General features: G+C 39.8%; 1 protein-coding gene across 10 annotated transcripts in view; it reads left to right on the top strand.

Moving 5' to 3' along the window:
• The window catches only part of TBC1D4 (TBC1 domain family member 4), a 247786-nt gene that overhangs the window by 137286 nt on the left and 90320 nt on the right, over positions 1–20180 (top strand). For 2 of the 10 annotated variants that reach the window (XM_067016517.1, XM_067016518.1), the window contains one exon: positions 17888–18181. The exons of the other annotated variants lie outside the window; for them this stretch is intronic. The gene's annotated coding sequence lies outside the window, so the exon portion shown is untranslated. The remainder of the gene's footprint in view (positions 1–17887; positions 18182–20180) is intronic. 10 annotated transcript variants of the gene reach the window in all.

Here is a 20180-nt window from a genome sequence, read left to right as displayed (position 1 = left end):
AATATACGATATTTGTTTTTCTCTTTCTGACTTACTTCACTCCGTATGACAGTCTCTAGATCCATCCACGTCTCTACAAATGACCCAGTTCCGTTCCTTTTTATGTCAGAGTAATATTCCATCGTATATATGTACCACATCTTCTTTATCCATTCATCTGTCGATGGGCATTTAGGTTGCTTCCATGTCATGGCTATTGTAAATAGTGCTGCAATGAACATTGGGAGGCATGTGTCTTTTTGAATTATGGTTTTCTCTAGGTATATGCCCAGTAATGGGATTGCTGGGTCATATGGTAATTCTATTTTTAGTTTTTTAAGGAACCTCCATATGTTCTCCATAGTGGCTGTATCAATTTACATTCCCACCAACAGTGCAAGAGGGTTCCCTTTTCTCCACACCCTCTCCAACATTTGTTGTTTGTAGATTTTCTGATGATTCCCATTCTGACTGCTGTGAGGTGACACCTCATTGTAGTTTTGATTTGCATTTCTCTAATAATTAGTGATGTTGAGAAGCTTTTCATGTGCCTCTCGGCCATCTGTATGTCTTTTTTGGAGAGATGTCTATTTAGGTCTGCTGTCCATTTTTTTTTCCTGTCCATTTTTTGATTGGGTTGTTTTTTCTTTAATAGTGAGCTTCATGAGCTGTTTATATATTTGGGAGATTAATCCTTTGTCTGTTGATTTGTTTGCAAATATTTTCTCCCATTCTTAGTGTTGTCTTTTCATCTTGTTTATAGTTTCCTTTGCTGTGCAAAAGTTTTTAAGTTTCATTAGGTCCCATTTGTTTCTTTTTGTTTTTATTTCCATTACTCTAGGAGGTGGATCAAAAAAGATCTTGCTGTGATTTATGTCAAAGAGTGTTCTGCCTATGTTTTCCTCTAAGAGTTTTATAGTGTCCGATCTTATTACATTTAGGTCTCTAATCCATTTTGAGGTTTTTTTTGTGTATGGTTTTAGGGAGTGTTCTAATTTCATTTTTTTACATGTAGCTGTCCAGTTTTCCCAGCACCACTTATTGAAGAGACTGTCCTTTCTCCATTATATATCCTTGCCTCCTTTGCCATAGATTAGTTGACCATAGGTGCATGGGTTTATCTCTGGGCTTTCTATCCTGTTCCATTGATCTGTTTTTCTGTTTTTGTGCCAGTACCATATTGTCTTGATTACTGTAGCTTTGTAGTATAGTCTGAAGTCCGGGATCCTGAGTCCTCCAGCTCTATTTTTTCCCTTCAAGACTGCTTTGGCTATTCGGGGTCTTTTGTGTTTTCATACAAATTTTAAGATTTTTTGTTCTAGTTCTGTAAAAAATGCCATTGGTGATTTGATAGGGTTTGCACTGAATCTGTAGATTGCTTTGGGTAGTATAGTCATTTTCACAATATTGATTCTTCTAATCCAAGAACGTGGTATATTTCTCCATCTGTTGGTATCATCTTTAATTTCTTTCATCTGTATTATAGTTTTCTGCATACAGATCTTTTGTCTCCCTAGGTAGGTTTATTCCTAGGTATTTTATTCTTTTTTTTGCAGTGGTAAATGGGAGTGTTTCTTTAATTTCTCTTTCAGATTTTTCATCATTAGTGTATAGGAATGCAAGAGATTTCTGTGCATTAATTTTGTATCTTGCAACTTTACCAAATTCATTGATTATCTCTAGTAGTTTTCTGGTAGCATCTGTAGGATTTTCTATGTATAGTATCATGTCAACAGTGACAATTTTACTTCTTCCTTTCCAATTTGAATCCCTTTTATTTCTTTTTCTGTTCTGATTGCTGTGGCTAGGACTTCCAAAACTATGTTGAATAATAGTGGTGAGAGTGGGCATCCTAGTCTTGTTCCTGATCTTAGAGGAAGTGCTTTCAGTTTTTCACCATTGAGAATGATGTTTGCTGTGGGTTTGTCATATATGGCCTTTATTATGTTGAGGTAGATTCCCTCTGTGCCCACTTTCTGGAGAGTTTCTATCATAAATGGGTGTTGAATTTTGTCAAAAGCTTTTTCTGCATCTATTGAGATGATCATATGGTTTTCCTTCTTCAATTTGTTAATATGGTGTATGACATTGATTGATTTGCATGTATTGAAGAATCCTTGCATCCCTGGGATAAATCCCACTTGATCATGGTGTATGATCCTTTTACTGTGTTGTTGCATTCTGTTTGCTAGTATTTTGTTGAGGATTTTTGCATCTATATTCATCATTGATATTGGCCTGTAGTTTTCTTACTTTGGGACATCTTTGTCTGGTTTTGGTATCAGGGTGATGGTGGCCTCGTAGAATGAGTTTGGGAGTGTTCCTCCCTCTGCTATATTTTGGAAGAGTTTGAGAAGGATAGGTGGTAGCTCTTCTCTAAATGTTTGAAGGAATTCGCCTATGAAGCCATCTCGTCCTGGGCTTTTGTTTGTTGGAAGATTTTTAATCACACTTTCAATTTCAGTGCTTGTGATTGGTCTGTTTATATTTTCTATTTCTTCCTGGTTCAGTCTTGGAATGTTACACCTTTCTAAGAATTTGTCCAAGTCTTCCAGGTTGTGCATTTGATTGGCATAGAGTTGCTTGTAGTAGTGTCTTAGGATGGTTTGTATTTCTGTGGTGTCTGTTGCAACTTCTCCTTTTACATTTCTAATTTTATTGATTTGAGTCCTCTCCCTCTTTTTCTTGATGAGTCTGGCTAATGGTTTTTCAATTTTTTTTATCTTCTCAAAGAACCAGCTTTTAGTTTGATTAATCTATGCTGTTGTTTTCTTTGTTTCAATTTCATTTATTTCTGCTCTGTTCTTTATGATTTGTTTCCTTCTACTAAGTTTGGGGTTTTTTCATTCTTCTTTCAGTAGTTCTTTTAGGTGTGAGGTTAGATTGCTTATTTGAAATGTTCGTTGTTTCTTGAGGTAAGATTGTATTGCTATAAACTTTCCTCTTAGAACTGCTTTTGCTGCATTCCATAGGTTTGGATCGTCATGTTTTCATTGTCATTTGTCTCTAGGTATTTTTTGATTTCCTCTTTGATTTCTTCAGTGATCTCTTGGTTATTTATAACGTATTGTTTAGCGTCCATGTGTTTGTGTTTTTTACATTTTTTCCCTGTAATTCATTTCTAATTTCATAGCCTTGTGGTCAGAAAAGATACTTGATTTGATTTCATGTTTCTTCAATTTACTGAGGCTTGATTTGTGACCCAAGATGTGATCTATCCTGGAGAATGTTCTGTGCGCACTTGAGAAGAAAGTGTAATCTGCTGTTTTTGGATGGAATGTCCTGTAAATATCAATCAAATCTATCAGGTCTATTGTGTCATTTAATGCTTGTGTTTCCTTATTAATTTTCTGTTTGGATGATCTGTCCATTGGTGTAAGTGAGGTGTTAAAGTCCCCCACTATTATTGTGTTACTGTCAATTTCCTCTTTCATAGCTGTTAGCAGTTGCCTTATGTATTGAGGTGTTCCTATGTTGAGTGCATATATATTTATAATTGATATATCTTCTTCTTGGATTGATCTCTTCATCATTATGTAGTGTCCTTCCTTGTCTCTTGTAACGTTTTTTATTTTAAAGTTTATTTTATCTGATATGAGTGTTGCTACTCCAGCTTTCCTTTGATTTCCATTTTGCATGAAATATCTTTTTCCATCCCCTCACTTTCATTCTGTATGTGTCCCTCGGTCTGAAGTGGGTCTCTTGTAGACAGCATATATATGGGTCTTGTTTTTATATCCATTCAGTGAACCTGTGTCTTTTGTTTGGAGCATTTAATCCATTTACGTCTAAGGTAATTATGGATATGTTTGTTCCTATTACCGTTTTCTTAATTGTTTTGGGTTTGTTTTTGTAGGTCCTATTCTTCTCTTGTGTTTCCCACTTAGAAAAGTTCCTTTAGCATTTGTTGTAGAGCTGGTTTGATGGTGCTGAATTCTCTTACCTTTTGCTTGTCTGTAAAAGTTTTGATTTCTCCATCAAATCTGAATATCTTTGCCAGGTAGAGTAATCTTGTTTGTAGGTTCTTCCCTTTCATCACTTTAAATATGTCATGCCACTCCCTTCTGGCTTGTAGAATTTCTGCTGAGAAATCAACTGTTAACCTTGTGGGAGTTCCCTTGTATATTATTTATCATTTTTCCCTGGTTGCTTTCAATAAATTTTCTTTGTTTTTAATTTTTGCCAATTTGACTACTGTGTGTCTCAGCGTGTTTCTCCTTGGGTTTATCCTGTGTGGGACTCTCTGTACTTCCTTGACTTGGGTGTCTATTTTCTTTGCCATGTTAGGGAAGTTTTTGACTATAATCTCTTCAAATATTCTCTTGGGTCCTTTCTCTCTCCCTTCTCCTTCTGGGCCCTCTATAATGCGAATGTTGTTGCATTTAATGTTGTCCCAGAGGTCTCTTAGGCTGTCTTCATTTTTTTCATTCTTTTGTCTTTATTCTGTTCCATGGCAGTGAATTTCACCATTCTGTCTTCCAGGTCACTTATCCGTTCTTCTGCCTCAGTTATTCTGCTATTGATTCCTTCTCCTGTATTTTTCATTTCAGTTATTGTATTGTTCATCTCTGTTTGTTTATTCTTTAATTCTTCTAGGTCTTTGTTAAACATTTCTTGCAACTTCTCGATCTTTGCCTCCATTCTTTTTCCGAGGTCCTGGATCATCTTCACTATCATTGTTCTGAATTCTTTTTCTGGAAGGTTGCCTATCTCCACTTCATTTAGTTGTTTTTCTGGGGTTTTATCTTGTTCCGTCATCTGGCATGTAGCCCTCTGCCTTTTCATCTTGTCTGTCTTTCTGTGAATGTGTTTGTGTCCCACAGGCTGCAGGATTGTAGTTCTTCTTGCTTCTGCTGTCTGCCCTCTGGTGGATGAGGCTATCTAAGAGGCTTGTGCAAGTTTCCTAATGTGAGTGGCTGGTGGTGGGTTGAGCTGGGTGTTGCTCTTCTGTGTAGGGCTCAGTAAAACTTTAATCTGCTTGACTGCTGATGGAAGGGCTCATGCCATGGAGTACTTCCCCAAATGTCTGCTGCCAGTGTCCTTGTCCTCAAGGTGAGACATAGCCACTCCCTGCCTCTGCAGGAGACCTCCAACTCTAGCAGGTAGGTCTGGTTCAGTCTCTGTGGGGTCACTGCTCCTTCCCCTGGGTCCCAATGCGCACACTACTTTGTGTGTGCCCTCCAGGAGTGGAGTATCTGTTTGCCCCAGTCCTGTTGAAGTCCCACAGTCAAATCCTGCTAACCTTTAAAGTCTGTTTCTCAAGAATTCCTCCTCCCGTTGCCAGACCCCCAGGTTTGGAAGCCTGACGTGGGGCTCAGAACCTTCACTCCAGCGGGTGGACTTCTGTGTTATATGTGTTCTCCAGTCTGTGAGTCACCAGCCCGGCAGTTACGGGATTTGATTTTGTTGTGATTGCGCCCCTCCTACCATCTCATTGTGGCTTCTCCTTTGTCTTTGGATGTGGGGTATCTTTTTTGGTGAGTTCCAGCATCTTCCTGTTGATGATCGTTCAGAAGTTAGTTGTGATTCCGGTGCTCTCTCAAGAGGGAGTCTTTACTAATCTTGTTTTCCATCTAATATTTGTGGATAAGGCTTGTAAGAGAGAATTAGACTGATGGTGTTTATGAAAACACTGCAAATAGTTTAAGATCAAAGTAGGCCGTGGCAGCTTTGTGGTGTATACAGCTAATCATAAGGAAACCCAGTGTTCGCTGTCAATTTACTGTTATTATCAAAACTACTTTGATCTTATCCTTCTCTCAAGGTTGGAAATTGTCATCTTCTCTTTCTTGATCCAGTTACCGTGATTTAGTGTGTGGTTATGTAAATCTGCAGAATCTAGGACAATTTCTTTTCAGTAAAATGAGGATAATAATAGAATTAGCTCAAAGGATGGTTGTGAGGGTTAAAGGAGGTAAAATATATAAAGCATGTAGAACATTGCCTGGCGCATACAGGTACTCGATAAATGTTAGCTTTTATTTTCTAGAAAGTGCACAAAATAAGTCCACAGTAAATATTACTTATAAAGAGCTGACATTCCCCAATATTTATTTACAGGTTGTTCCTGTTTTGCATTAGTGATGGCTATGCAAAGCCTCTTATCATCTTTTCCTTTTGGCGTAGACACCTGCTTTTCAGGTGGCATTCATGATTTGATTAGTACTGTTTTCCCAAATGAAGACACTCTGGGTTCAGGCAAGAACCTATTTAGTATTCTGATCTAGGAAGGTGGGAAGAACCATCATTTTCTCTTTATTTGTTTGCTCATTCATTTGTTCACTCATTTTGCAGACATATATTGAGTGTGAGCCATATGTGCTAAGCTTTGTCGTAGGGACAGAGAAAAAGGCATGAGACACATCTGTGAGACAGATGCCATTGGGTAACTAAAAATAATATGTTGAGTGCCCTTCGTGGGGAAGCAATGGATGCTGTGGTTGATTTGGAAGTGTGTGTTAAGGCTGCTGGGCTCCTGGGTCAGGCACCAGTTGGAAAGGGCTCTGGAGGGAAATTTTCCTACAGGGAATTGTGTTAGTCAGACGGGAATGTGGGCAAAGGGCCTCCCAGGCTGAAGAGCAGCCTTGTCTTTGTCCTCCATCTCACTTGTTCCTGTTCTCTGAGGGCATCTTATCTCTGCTGATAGGCCTGAGAGGCAGTTATGCCCTAGAGGCAGTTTTCAGGACAGATTTATTAGTGATACTCTTATGTTCTTCACATTCTATTCACTAAGATAAAAGACAACATTTGTGTTTATCCAGTAATTAAAGGTCGTCAAAATTTTTAGGAGTATTTAAGAAAGGCAAGGAGGTTTCTGAAAGATTTTTCCTTAGGTTGTTTTTTTTAAACATCTTTATTGGAGTATAATTGCTTTACAATGTTGTGTTAGTTTGTGTTGTACACCAAAGTGAATCAGCTGTACATATACATATATCCCCATATCCCCTCCCTCTTCAGCCTCCCTCCCACCCTCCCTATCCCACCCCTCTAGGTGGTCACAAAGCACCGAGCTGATCTCCCTGTGCAATGCGGCTGCTTCCCACTAGCTATCTATTTTACATTTGGTAGTGTATATATGTCAATGTTACTCTCTCATTTCGTCCTTAGGTTTTTTAATCATACCATAACTTGAGTTTTTTTGTTTGTTTGTTTGCTTTGTTTTTCTATAAGTTATTTTTGTTTGTTTATTTCAGAAACATTGCAGGAATAACCTCTGAAAAATTTTTTTCCTGAATCAGCCCACAGACTTGTAGATTATTCACAAGAAAACCATTTAACTGATATTTGTGTAAGGAAATATTTTTATTGTAATTGAGTTTTCAAAAATGTGGGCTTATATTCTTATCTTTTGCAGTAGCATGTCTTTTCACTGTTTTTTTTTTTTTTCTTTTTTCTTTTTCCCCCCTTCATCTCTTCATGTTGCCAAACTGAAGTAGAGTTTTCAAGAAACTGGAGAGTTCCTGCCAGGTTGAGTTGAAGCAGTGCCGCAGGGATATCCAGGAAGTAATATAGGAACTCACTGGAGATAAGTTAAGAAATGGCTTAAGAGCAGGAGAGCAGGAGATGAGACAGAATAGTTCAGGGGAGCGGACAGACTGTGTGTCCAGGAAATAGATAATGAAATAAGAGAGAGTTTTAAGCAAGGAATTTTAGAATCTTATAGGAGACACAAGGAAGAAGACAAATTACAGACAAGTCAGAACGTAAGTACCATGAGGTTAAAAACAAAATGTTCTAGCAGTTTATTAAGGAAATATTTCTTGAGTGCCAACTGTATGCCATGGGTGGGAGGGAGATCATTTCTATTTAAAGAGTTCAGGATAGGCTTTTGATAGAGTTCCTAACATTTAACTTTCCCTTGAAGGGTATATAGGGAATAGAATTCTAGAGCAGTGCTGTCCAATTGAAATATAATGTGAGTCGCATATGTCATTTAAAAAGTTCTAGTAACCACTTTAAAAGAAGCAAAAAGGTGGTTAAAAAGTACAAACTTTCGGCTATAAGATAAATGTCATGTTGATGTAATGTATAGCATGGACATTGTAGTTAATGACTCTGTATTATATTATTGAAAGTTGTTAAAAGAGTAGATCTTAAAAGTTTTCATCACAAGAGAAAAACATTTTGTGAGTTATGTATGGTGATGGATGTTAACTAGACTTATATCCGGATCATTTCACAATATATGCAAATATCGAATCATTATGATGTATACCTGAAACTAATATAATGTTATATGTTAATATATCTAAAAAAAAAGAATACTTCTGAAACAGGAGGGGGGCGGGCAGGGCACAACCTTTGAAAGAATAATGTAGCCCAAGGACATGACATAAACGGATAAAACCAAATGGGTCCAAGATGGTGGACAAGTCGACTTCCACTAGACCTTGAGCCTCAGTATACACTCACTGTAACACATCAGCAAGCTAAATGACACACCCACAGGCACCATGATAGTTCCAAGGATCCACAAGGATCAAAAAGTGGGTGGTGGCCCAATTCCTGGAAATCCCCACCCCTTCCCAAAATAGCTGGAATACTCCTCTCACTCATTAGCCTATGAAATTACCATCCCCTATAAAAACTGACAACCCCCGTACCCTGGTGCCTTTCTCACCTTCTGCGATGGCCCACACTCTGTCTGTGGAGTGTGTTTCTCTAAATAAATCCACTTCTTACCCATCACTTTCTCTCTCACTGAATTCTTTCTGTGATGAGACATCAAGGACCTGAGCTTCATTAAGTCCTGAAACCAGGTGTGTGATCTCAGTTGGAAGACTGGGTTTTGGCCGGGTTCGAGTCCTGGCCACGTGGGTTTGAGTCCCAATCTGGGTTTTGGCCGGGTTCGAGTCCCGGCATGTGGGATCAAGTCCCAATCTGAGGTGCACGGTTTCAGCTGGTGACCACAAAGGGACAGTGATACGGTACGAAAATGTTGAGAGTTTGGTCTTGGTCCTAAAGAGGCCCATGTGATGCCCTGAGCCAGGCATACTGGGGAGGATGCTCTGCCTATGTCTGCTCATTTTTGACCAGCAGGTCAACCCCGTATACTTAGGCACATCCAACAGCAGGTCCAGGATAGAATTGTTAATCTCTGTAATCTTCTCCTTGACTCTGAGGTTTTTATCCTACATTCTTGCATTCTTGTTCATTCCTGTTCTATTTCTTTCTTTCTTCTGTGAACCCCAGAAGACCTGTGTGACCACCAAGGTGTACTTTTTATTGCTTTTACTCCCCTCCCTCTGACGCTTACAAGTGCTGAGCCTTTATTCAACTCCCCCTCATCGTCAACACTGCTGGGGACGTCTTCTGTGCCGTTTCTTTGTGACTTTTGGGGCACTAACACCTGGTTGGGAGATTACCTTGGAAGGGATAGCATCTAAAATTGTAAGTGCAAATCTTGACTAAATTGCTCAGTGGATTTTGACTTAAGAGTGGAATTTTGGATAGCTCGGCCGTTAGAGATGTCACCTCAGGCTTGTCTGAAATGGGTCAGGCTGCATCAGTGCCAAACAGTACCCCTCTGGGCCATATACTTCGGGGTTGGGAAAGATTTGGACAACAGGAATTAAAAGGAAAATACTTAGTGTGTTATGTAATCAGGTTTGGCCACCATATGAGTTAGGGAATTTAAAATGGAGTGAAGTACCCTATGTTCACATTTTCATGGCTTTGTATCTAGGCAGTGGAACCCAAAAAGGAATTTAAGGTGTGTGTAGCTCAGGAGGAATAACTCTAGGAAGGACACAGAGGACATTTTAACTGACCCACCCTGCAGGGCCATGGATCCCAAATGAACGTGGAACCCTCCTCCCCTGAGGTACAGGCCCTTTTACCTATGCATTTCATAGCCTAGTCTGTCCCAGACATCAGGCACAAAATTCAGAAAGCAACTTCTGGTCCTCAGACTCCAGTGAATAATTTGTTCCAATTGGCTTATTTGGTTTTCAGGAATAGGGATATGGCCAAAAAAGGCTGATCGCACCCAGAGAAGTATGCAGAAGGCCCAAACGATTGCTTTGTGTGCTCAGAGACCACCAAAGGGGAAGCCTGCTTTTCTGGGCCAATCTGGCCCTGGCAGACCACAAGGCCCACGGGTAGCCATACAAGTCCAGTGTACACTGTGTACAAAAGGGGCACTGGAGGGAAGATTATGAATGATGTGCCCTTTCCAAACAGCCAGGGCATTGCAAGAGAGAATTCCTCAGATTCCAGAGAGCTACCGGGGGGGGGGGGGGGGGGGGGGGGGGGGGGGGCCTCAGCCATTGATGGTTTTGCAATCAGAAGACTGAAGGGGCCCAAGGCCAAAAGTGGCTCTGCCTAGAGATACCATCTACATAACTAATGTTGAGCCTCATATGGTCATTGATGTGGTGAATCAGTGTGATAGAATTTCTTATAGACAATGGTGCAACCTTCTTGGTCTTAACCCAAAGGGCTGGAAACCTTAGCAATCATAAGGAATAAATAATGGGGTGGTCAGGGAAGAGACACGGGCACACTTTCCTGGAACCCTTTTTATGCAATGTCGGTGGCCAGCTGTTTTTACATTCCTTTCTGTTTGTGCCTGACTGTCCCATCCCTTTAATGGGAAGAGGTTTATTAACTAAGTTAGGGGCCACTCTGTTTCTCGAGGGGCAAGGGAACCACCCTCATCACCAAATGGTTCTACAAAAAAGTGAAGAGGAACAGATAAAATCTGAAGCTAAAATAGAAACCTTAATAGACCCTGGAATGTGGAATATTGAGGTTCTAGGCTTGGCCAGTATATCCAGCCAGTGATTATTAACTAAAAAGTGTTATATAATGTCTCCATATAAGGTACAAATCTCTTAAACCTAAGGAAGATCCTCAAAAATGTTTGTAAGTAGATTACCAAAATAGGAGGCCACTGGTCTGACTAAACTGACCATAGTTGACATTCAGAGCCTGATAGGAATTTTGGAAGAGGCCTTCTCCCTTAAGCTAAATGAGGAAAAGTAAAACTTTCCAACATAGGTGAATGGGTATATCAGTCCTTCAATATCATTGAGGTAACCACCCAATTCTTTGAAAAAGAAAGCAAAACTGTTCTTGTTTTACAAATGTAGTCTTTTTTTTTAATTTTAATTTTTAAATTTATTTAGTTAGTTAGTTTTGGCTGCGTTGGGTCCTCGTTGCTGCACGCAGGCTTTCTCTAGTTGCGGCGAGCGGGGCTATGGTTTGTCGTGGTGTACGGGCTTCTCACTGCAGTGGCTTCTCGTTGCGGGGCACAGGCTCTAGGCGCGCAGGCTTCAGCAGTTATGGCATGCGGGCTCAGTACTTGTGGCGCACGGGCTTAGTTGCTCTGCGGCTTGTGGGATCTTCCCGAACCAGGGCTCGAACCCGGTATCCCCTGCATTGGCAGGCAGATTCTTAACCACTGCACCACCAGGGAAGTCCTACAAATGTAGTCTCTATAGGACCAGAGATGTGGCTCTAAAAATAATCCAAAGCCCACCAATACTTTTACCACTCCCAAAGCTTTCCCTATTTATCCTAAGAGGCTTTTAAATATTAAAGGGGAAACAAAGTCATCCTAGGAGGAACTTGCCTGTATCTTTGAGATGCAAGTGTCCTATCTTGTCTTCTCAGGAACCCTTACCTCTGCCATCTTTTTAAATGCAAATTTTTAAAAAAGAGGGTAAAGTAATTTAGAACTTAAGTAAGAGAGTGGCATGGACTTATATATACTACCAAATGTAAAATAGATAGCTAGTGGGAAGCAGCCGCATAGCACAGGGAGATCAGCATAGCACAGGGAGATCAGCTGGGTGCTTTGTGACCACCTAGAGGGATGGGATAGGGAGGGTGGGAGGGAGCCGCAAGAGGGAGGAGATATGGGGATGTATGTATATGTATAGCTGATTCACTTTGTTATAAAGCAGAAACTAACACACCATTGTAAAGCAATTATGCTCCAATAAGGATATTAAAAAAATAAAGTTAAAATAAGCTTAAAAAAATTTAGAGCTTGACTTGTCAAAGGAAAAATAGAAATCCTAAGAAGTGTCTTGTCTGTAAACACTAGGAAAAAGGGTTTAGCCATCTAGATAGGTGACCTTGATTTGTTCCATCTGTCAGTAGCCAAATTTGAATCCAACCTCTTGTAACTGATGGCTTTTATGTGGTACTTGACTCAGGGCTGAAATTTTGGAATGGGAACTATGAGGCCTCTGTGTCTGTGTGTTCATATGTATCTGTATGTGCATTGTAGGTATTGCCAAAAATTAATTAATAAAAGAGCTCTACTTAAGTGGCTTCTAAAAAATTTAGCGCTGAAGTAGTTGTAAGGTGTATGTAAACTATGTTAACTTCGTGGTCTGAAGGGTTTAGCTATCAAGCGGATTCTTTTTTTTTTTTTTTTTTTTTTTTTTTGGCATGTGGGATCTTCCCGGACCGGGGCACGAACCCTTGTCCCCTGCATCGTCAGGCGGACTCTCAACCACTGAGCCACCAGGGAAGCCCCAAGTGGATTCTTTCGTAGATCAAATCTTCCGTCACTGAAGTGTTCTGAAGTATATACCTTGGTGTTTAAAAGAAAATACTCTTAAAGCAACTTTCATCTTCTGGGATTTACTTTTTAAATCTTCCCTCACCTCTAGTTATTGACTGACTGCATGTGCCAGGCCTCTAGAAATTAGTATGTTCAACTGAACCAACTTGATGGGGGTCACTGTCCATACATAAGGCTTGTTTTCCAAAGAACAGTGTTGTTGAGACTAGCAACATTATAAGCCTATCTAGGCATGTTGTAAAGCTGTTTGAAAAGTGACTTGGAGCAAGTTTTGTGAATGGAGACGTAGTGCTCAAGTCACATTCTGCTTTAAAAGTTGTAACAAATACAGATGAATTAAAAAGAAAACAAAATTAAGCGCTTATGTAAATACTCAGAAGTAGAAAATAATATGGCCAGAATAAATTTCAGGTTCATCTCATCTGGGAAATATTCAATACTAAACAGATATCTGGTATTGAAGGTGGCTGAAACTTGTTGGTTAGATGAATATAGACATGTCATTAAAATCATCAATGTTGAGTATACTACTTTTGTTGTACCTAGGTTTACTAGAGGTCAAATAAAACCTTATTCTAGGGGCTTCCCTGGTGGCGCAGTGGTTGAGAATCCGCCTGCCGATGCAGGGGACACGGTTCGTGCGCCCGGTCTGGGAAGATCCCACATGCCGCGGAGCGGCTGGGCCCGTGAGCCATGGCTGCTGAGCCTGCACATCTGGAGCCTGCGCTTCGCAAAGGGAGAGGCCACAACAGTGAGAGGCCCGCATATAGAAAAAAAAAAAAAAAAACAAACCTTATTCTATCTGTTATAAATTTGTCAACAAGAAAAGTAACTGAATGTGGAAAAAAAAACTTTTAAGGAAAGTAAGGTGTATGTTTTCAGTAAAAGAAGGTGGGAGGAATGAGAAAAAAAACTGAAAAAAGTTGTTGATCAAGATTTTCTAAGATTGGATTAAATTTAGTTGGGTAAATGAATTTTGTTGGGAGTGGGCTGGGACAAGACTGGATTTCCTTTATCCCTCTAAAGTTTTCTTGAAATGCTGCTTTTCATAACAGATAGTATGAGTTTCTTTACCTTTAAGTGATCTGTATTTGCTTTTGAGATCTTTTGTAACTTTGGTTAAGAAATAAGTACTGTCTCACAGTGACCTATGATCTTATCTGACCAAGTGTTTTAAAACTTTTTGACAAACTTCCCAAATATCAAATTTTAATTAAGTTTCTTTTGTTCTAGCTAACTTTGGGGTACTTTCGAGGGCCCCTGAGATATCTTAGAGAGAAATATTTAACGAGGATTATTTGGCATGTTAAGTTAAATGTTATCATTCGTAATTCTGGTTATTGTAGCCAAGTTTCTTTATCGATTACAGTGTAATCAGATGTTTAACCATGGCTTTTAAGTCTTTTGTCATTTATAGATATTTCTGTACCCTGATGCTGTTACAAAAAGTGCTTCATCATCAAGGAGATTCAGAGAAAGTCTATGGAAGCAGTTGCAACAGTTCCACACCAAGATGATGACTGTATGAGGATTCCAGCCTATACTGACTTAAGACAAGGAGCTGTCCTGCCCCTGGGGCCCCTAGATCAGGCATCCAGAGATTTTTACTCCCTGACAGGCAGGGTCGACGCCCGTACTCAGCCTTGGAGCAGTTACAGAAGAGGGACCATCGCCCTTCTGCTTCCCATAAGAATATGGGAGTAAAATCTCTGAGGGGGGGAATGAAACAGGAGTGGGGGCAGGGCACAATCTTTGAAAGAATAACATAGCCCAAGGACATGACATAAACTGATTAAAATCAAATGGGTCCAAGATGGCGGACAAGTCGACTTCCACTAGACCTTGAGCCTCACTATATATACACTCACTGTAACACTTCAGCAAGCTAAATGACACACCCACAGACGCCATGACAGTTCCAAGGATCCATAAGGATCAAAAAGTGGGTGGTGTCCCAATTCCTGGAAATCCCCACCCCTTCCCAAAATAGCTGGGAAACTCCTCCCACAAATTAGCCTATGAAATTACCCTCCTCTATGAAAACTGACAACCCCCATACCCTGGTGCCTTTCTCACCTTCTGCGATGGCCCACACTCTGTCTGTGGAGTGTGTTTCTCTCTAAATAAATCCACTTCTTACCCATCACTTTGTCTCTCACTGAATTCTTTCTGTGATGAGACATCAAGGACCTGAGCTTCATTAAGTCCTGAAACCAGGTGTGTGATCTCAGTTGGAAGACTGGGTTTTGGCCGGGTTCGAGTCCTGGCATGTGGGTTCAAGTCCCAATCTGAGGTACACGGTTTCACTTCCTTGCTCATAACATTTGTGCCTTAAAAATTTGCTGAGTCAGGGATTTTTTTTAAAAAAAAAGGAGTAAAAAGAAACAGGTGAAATTAATTTTAATAGTATACTTTAGCCTAGTATATCCAAAACATAATTTCAACATGTGATCAGTAAAAAATTATTAATGAGTTATATTACATTTTTTGTACTAAGTCCTTGAAATCTGCTATTTAACCGCATCAGAATAATATGAGCAGGGGTATATTACAGGTTGAAATAAGTTTTAGGTGGTTATTTGTGGGTTGCTGCCCCATTGCTATCTCTAAAGAACTGTAAAAGTTTAAAGACTACCAGCTAACATGGTTTATTAGGAAAAAATATGTATAAATTTCAATGTTGACTGCCCATGTAGTTTACTGGCATTGCTATCAGTGCTTTGTTTTCTTTGAGTGAGAAACTGTAGTCCCATGGCTGTCTTTGGGGGTTGATCAGAAGGTTATCTGCTTCTTCAATTTGGGAAGTTTTTGAAACACCTGGTCTACTCTTTTCTTTATTAAGTACATATTTCTGCAGCTTTGACATAAGTTCCTTCTGTTTAGAACCGTTACATTGTTTAAATACTCTGACATAGCTAACCTTCATTTTTTTTTTTTTTGATGAGCTCTGAATGATGCCTTTTTTCTGATAAATGATTGACAATTATGACAAGAATGAAGATTATTCCTGATTTCTGTTCTCCCTTCTTCTTTAGTAATAGAATTTTAACCTAGGTATGTGGCCATCCAGAGTCGGGATTACATTTCTTATCTTCTCTTGCTGCTAGAAATTCCTCTAGTTCTGGTCAGTGGGGTGTAAGTAGAATTTTTTGAGGGGGCAACTTCCTTAGGAAAACTTCCATAAGAAAGAGAGTGTCCATTATTTGTGTGTGTGTGTGTGTGTGTGTGTACGTGTGTACGTGTGTACCTCTTGCTCTTTTTTTTCTCTTATTTAGTCCTACTACCTGGAATACAGTTGCCACTATTTTGGACAATGGGGTTGAGGCCCCCAAGGCATAACAAGAAAATAGAAGGACCCGAGTCATTGACATTTAGTGACACAATGTCAAAACAAAACAGTCCTGCACTGCCAACTGGACTTTTATATGAGAGGGAAATAAACTTCTGTTTTGTGTAATCAACTGCTGTTTTGGGTTTCAGTCATAGCAGATGAACTCAATCCCAACGATTGGGTTCAACAGGTTATATATAATATTTAACAGATTTTTAACATCTATATTAATGTATATTCTCATAGACTTGTATATTGGTCAAAGACTCTTAGAGGCAAGGGTGAAAACCCCTCACCCATATGAATGGATCCTGAGTGACCCCAGAACTGGAGGACGCCAAGAGATCATTAGTCACATCTCCAAGGATGTCTATAGCCAGAGACCGTAGGAATCTCTTTCTCTAAATCTTGGTTTTAATTCTGTTTTCCTCTAGGTTTCATTTTGTGTTACTCTAGACTGACTTTCTCCAGTGAAGGGATATGTCCACCTGTTGTGGACCAGACTAACTTCCTCAACAGCTTGAGACCTCAGATGGAAAACAGTTGTGTCTCTCCTTCTGTTTGGAAAATACTAGGGAGCTACTCAGATTGACTTGGCTTGGGTCACATGCCAACCCCTATATCTGTGACTGGTCCCATCGAGATTACATGCCCTCCGTTGTGGCCTACTTTGTGGGGGTGAGGAGGTTAGGCTGGGGGAGGGTGCAAGGATTGGCAGCGTCCACTAGAACCACTTCTTCTAAATTAAGGTGGATGCTATTTAGATAAAACAGTGCCTCTTTCACCTGATAAGTCCTTCATAAATGATTTATGATAAAAATCATCTTATTCTTTCTGGAAAGCCATCCATGTATGAAAAATATGAGGGCTGCTGGTTTGCTTTGAATTTGCTTTCTGACTTTGAAGTTATACATTTTTGCAAGACACAGCTCTGATAGATCCTGTGGAACATTTTAATGGAAATTAACTCTGGCCTCATTATCACACTATATAGGCCAATTATTAGTTGTCACTGAACAGATTTCCTTAATTTCTTTTATCTGCAGTCAAGTTGATTATAATGTCAGCCTTGAAGCATTGCTGTAATTATTAACACTTTTGAAATAGATATGAGGAAGCATTAGAAAATTAAGACTGTTACATCATGATAAATATTACAGTGCCACACATTCTATTGTGACACTTACAATACTTAAAATTCTATCGTGAGAGTTTCCTTCAAGGAATTAAAATTTGGCAGCTAAATGTTTGACATCCATGAAATTTGATAAGTAAAAATACTTTTGTGAGGAGAGGCTTTCAGTTACCACTGTTTACTTGAAATCTTAACAAATTTATGAAAGATCAATTAATTGAAAGGTAATGGTGTCATGTGATTGAGTTCTGTTGAAGGGGAGAGAAGATCTCTGTCCACAGGTCATGTCCAAGGGTGGATAAGTCTGTGTTTCTGCTGGGCAAAGGCTAGTCATGACATAGTGCACTTATCCAGGTGGCTTTCAAGCAATCTGGTGACATTTCAGAGAACTCGAAGGTAAAGGTTTATTGCTTTGGGAGTACTATATTTATTAGTCTGGCTTTTTTTTTTTTTTTTTTTAAGAAGTGGATTTATTTAGAGAGAAACACACTCCATAGACAGAGTGTGGGCCATCTCAGAAGGTGAGAGCAGCCTATTAGTCTGGTTTTAAGTCAGATGCCTGTGTGGTACATAGTCAGAATGTGTTCTTTCTCCAGGTCTGAAAAGCTCAAGGTTTTCATTGATTTATTCAATCAAAGGTAACAGGAAACTGGGTTGGTTTGTATCACCTAAATCATTATATGCTTTCCCTGGGTATCATTTAGCCGGATCACACAAATAAAAGGAGGGGGAGATATATTTGATATTTAATGAACAAAGAAGAATATCTTTAAACAGCCTGTATCAGTTCTGAGAAAAAAGTTTTCTATGATCAGAAACTTTTCTGGGTAAATTCACCATGTCCCAAGCAGAAAGAAGGAATGCAGGCCCCAAAGGCAAATCTTGATGCAAGATTTCATTGTAGGACTTCCCTGGTGGCGCAGTGGTTAAGAATCCACCTGCCAACGCAGGGGACACGGGTTCGAGCCCCGGTCCGGGAAGATCCCACATGCGGCGGAGCAACTAAGCCCCTGCGCCACAACTACTGAGCCCACAAGCCGCAACCACTGAGACTGCTCTCTAGAGCCCGTGCTCCACAACAAGAGAAGCCACTGCAACGAGAAGCCCCCGCGCCACAACGAAGAAGTAGCCCCGCTCCACACAGCTAGAGAAAAGCCCACGTGCAGCAAGAAGACCCAATTCAGCCAAAAATAAATAAGTAAATTTATTTTTTTTAAAAAAAGATTTCATTGTGTTAATTTTTCGTTTTACCAGGAGCATCAGTCCATTGTGACTCATGTTGTTTTCAGGAGTTTTACCTCCACTGTGAGGGTTGGAGGTGGCACAGAAGGGCGCTCCAAGGTGAGGAGTCATTCTGCGGAGACGAGCTTTTCCTTTCACCCACGGGAAGGGCAAGTCAGATTAGACATCTGGCATCTGTTTCCTTGTGATTGCTGTTCCTTCCAGCCTAGTTTGGAGAGCGGCAAATGTATGTTTTCCTTTTTATCCTTGGGTAGTGGTCGGTTAGGACTTCTCTTCTTTGAAAAAGGGGGACATTCACACATTTAGGGGTTAATAATGTCTACAAGTCACTGATGCCGCTGAATAAAAGTTCAAGAATGTCGGATGATTCTCATTCGCAAGATGCTCATTCACCACTCCTGTAGGGGTATAAATATCTGAAATAATACGGAAGGCCAGGACAAAAATAGGTTTCTGAGAAACTCATGGCAGTTTTGGCTTTTTGATTACATTGCAGCTTTATCGCCTGATCTCAGCTTGAGCTTGTCACGTCCAGGTCCCTCTGGGTTTAACCTCCTGTCTCTTGCCTCTTTCCCAGAGGCCCATTACATTTCACAACCAACCATTGCTCAAAAAGCTCTCTTCTCAAGAGTTCAGACATTTCATAAGTTAAAACTACTTATCCAGTTTTAGCATTTTGTTTAGATGACCATACTTTCATATATCGTGATAAAGAATCAAGATGTATCTTTCTTATGATGTTTATTATGTCCTGTTTGAAAATGTCTAACAGATTAAATGTAATCAAGGGCTGATATTGATATACTATAATTTTTGCAGTTTAACTTTATTTTATTAACTTACTAATTTTATTGCCAAACTTGTCTAATCAGTTAAAATTCCAGTTAATTTACTTAGCAGTGGTTAATGTTCTAAGACTAATATGGGAGCAGTGGTAATGATATTTTATAAACAGTGGCATTGTTTCAGTTTTATAAAAAACTTTTTGATTTTTTTTTTTTAAATTTTTTGCTTAGGTAAACTAGTTCATGTGGGAAAGCTCCCTCTAGTGTTTGTTGGAGTAAATACAAATGGTTTTGAACTGTACTTTTTTTTTAAAGTAAGGTTTTATTTATTTATGTATTTATTTTGGCTGTGTTGGGTCTTCGTTGCTGCGCACGGGCTTTTCTCTGGTTGTGGTGAGCAGGGGCTACTCTTCGTTGCAGTGCGTGGGCTTCTCATTGTGGTGGCTTCTCTTGTTGTGGAGCATGGGCTCTAGGTGCGCGGGCTTCAGTAGTTGTGGCACACGGATTCAGTAGTTGTGGCACAAGGGCTTAGTTGCTCCACGGCATGTGGGATCTTCCCGGACCACGCCTCGAACTCGTGTCCTCTGCATTGGCAGGCGGATTCTTAACCACTACACCACCAGGGAAGTCCTTGAACTGTATACTTTTTAAAAAAAGGGTTTATTTCTTTAGAGCAATTTAAGGTCCATCCACAACAAAATAGAGAGGAAGGTACAGAGATTTCCTGTATACCCCCTGCCTTGCCACTTGCATAGCCTCCTCCATTATCAGCGTCACTCTCCAGAATTGTCCATTTGTTACCAAACATAAGCCTACACTGACACATTATAATCACCCAAAGTCCCTAGTTTACCTTAAGGTTCACTCTTGGTGTTGAACATTTTGGGTATTGACACATTTATAATGACATATATCCATCATTATAGTATCACAGAGAGTATTTTCACTGTCATAAAATTCTCTGTGCTTTTCCCCTGCCATCCCCATCCCTGCAACCACTGAACTTTTTTATTGTACCTATAGTTTTGCCTTTTCCAGAATGTCATATAATTGGAATCATACAATATGTAGACTTTTCACATTGGCTTCTTTCACTTAGTAATATGCATTTAAGTTTCTTCCATGTCTTTTCATAGCTTGATAGATCATTTCTTTTTAGCCCTGAATAAT

This window comes from Kogia breviceps, chromosome 16 (assembly GCF_026419965.1).
Source record: "Kogia breviceps isolate mKogBre1 chromosome 16, mKogBre1 haplotype 1, whole genome shotgun sequence".
Taxonomy (NCBI): domain Eukaryota; kingdom Metazoa; phylum Chordata; class Mammalia; order Artiodactyla; family Physeteridae; genus Kogia; species Kogia breviceps.
This window is presented reverse-complemented; position numbering and strand designations above follow the sequence as displayed.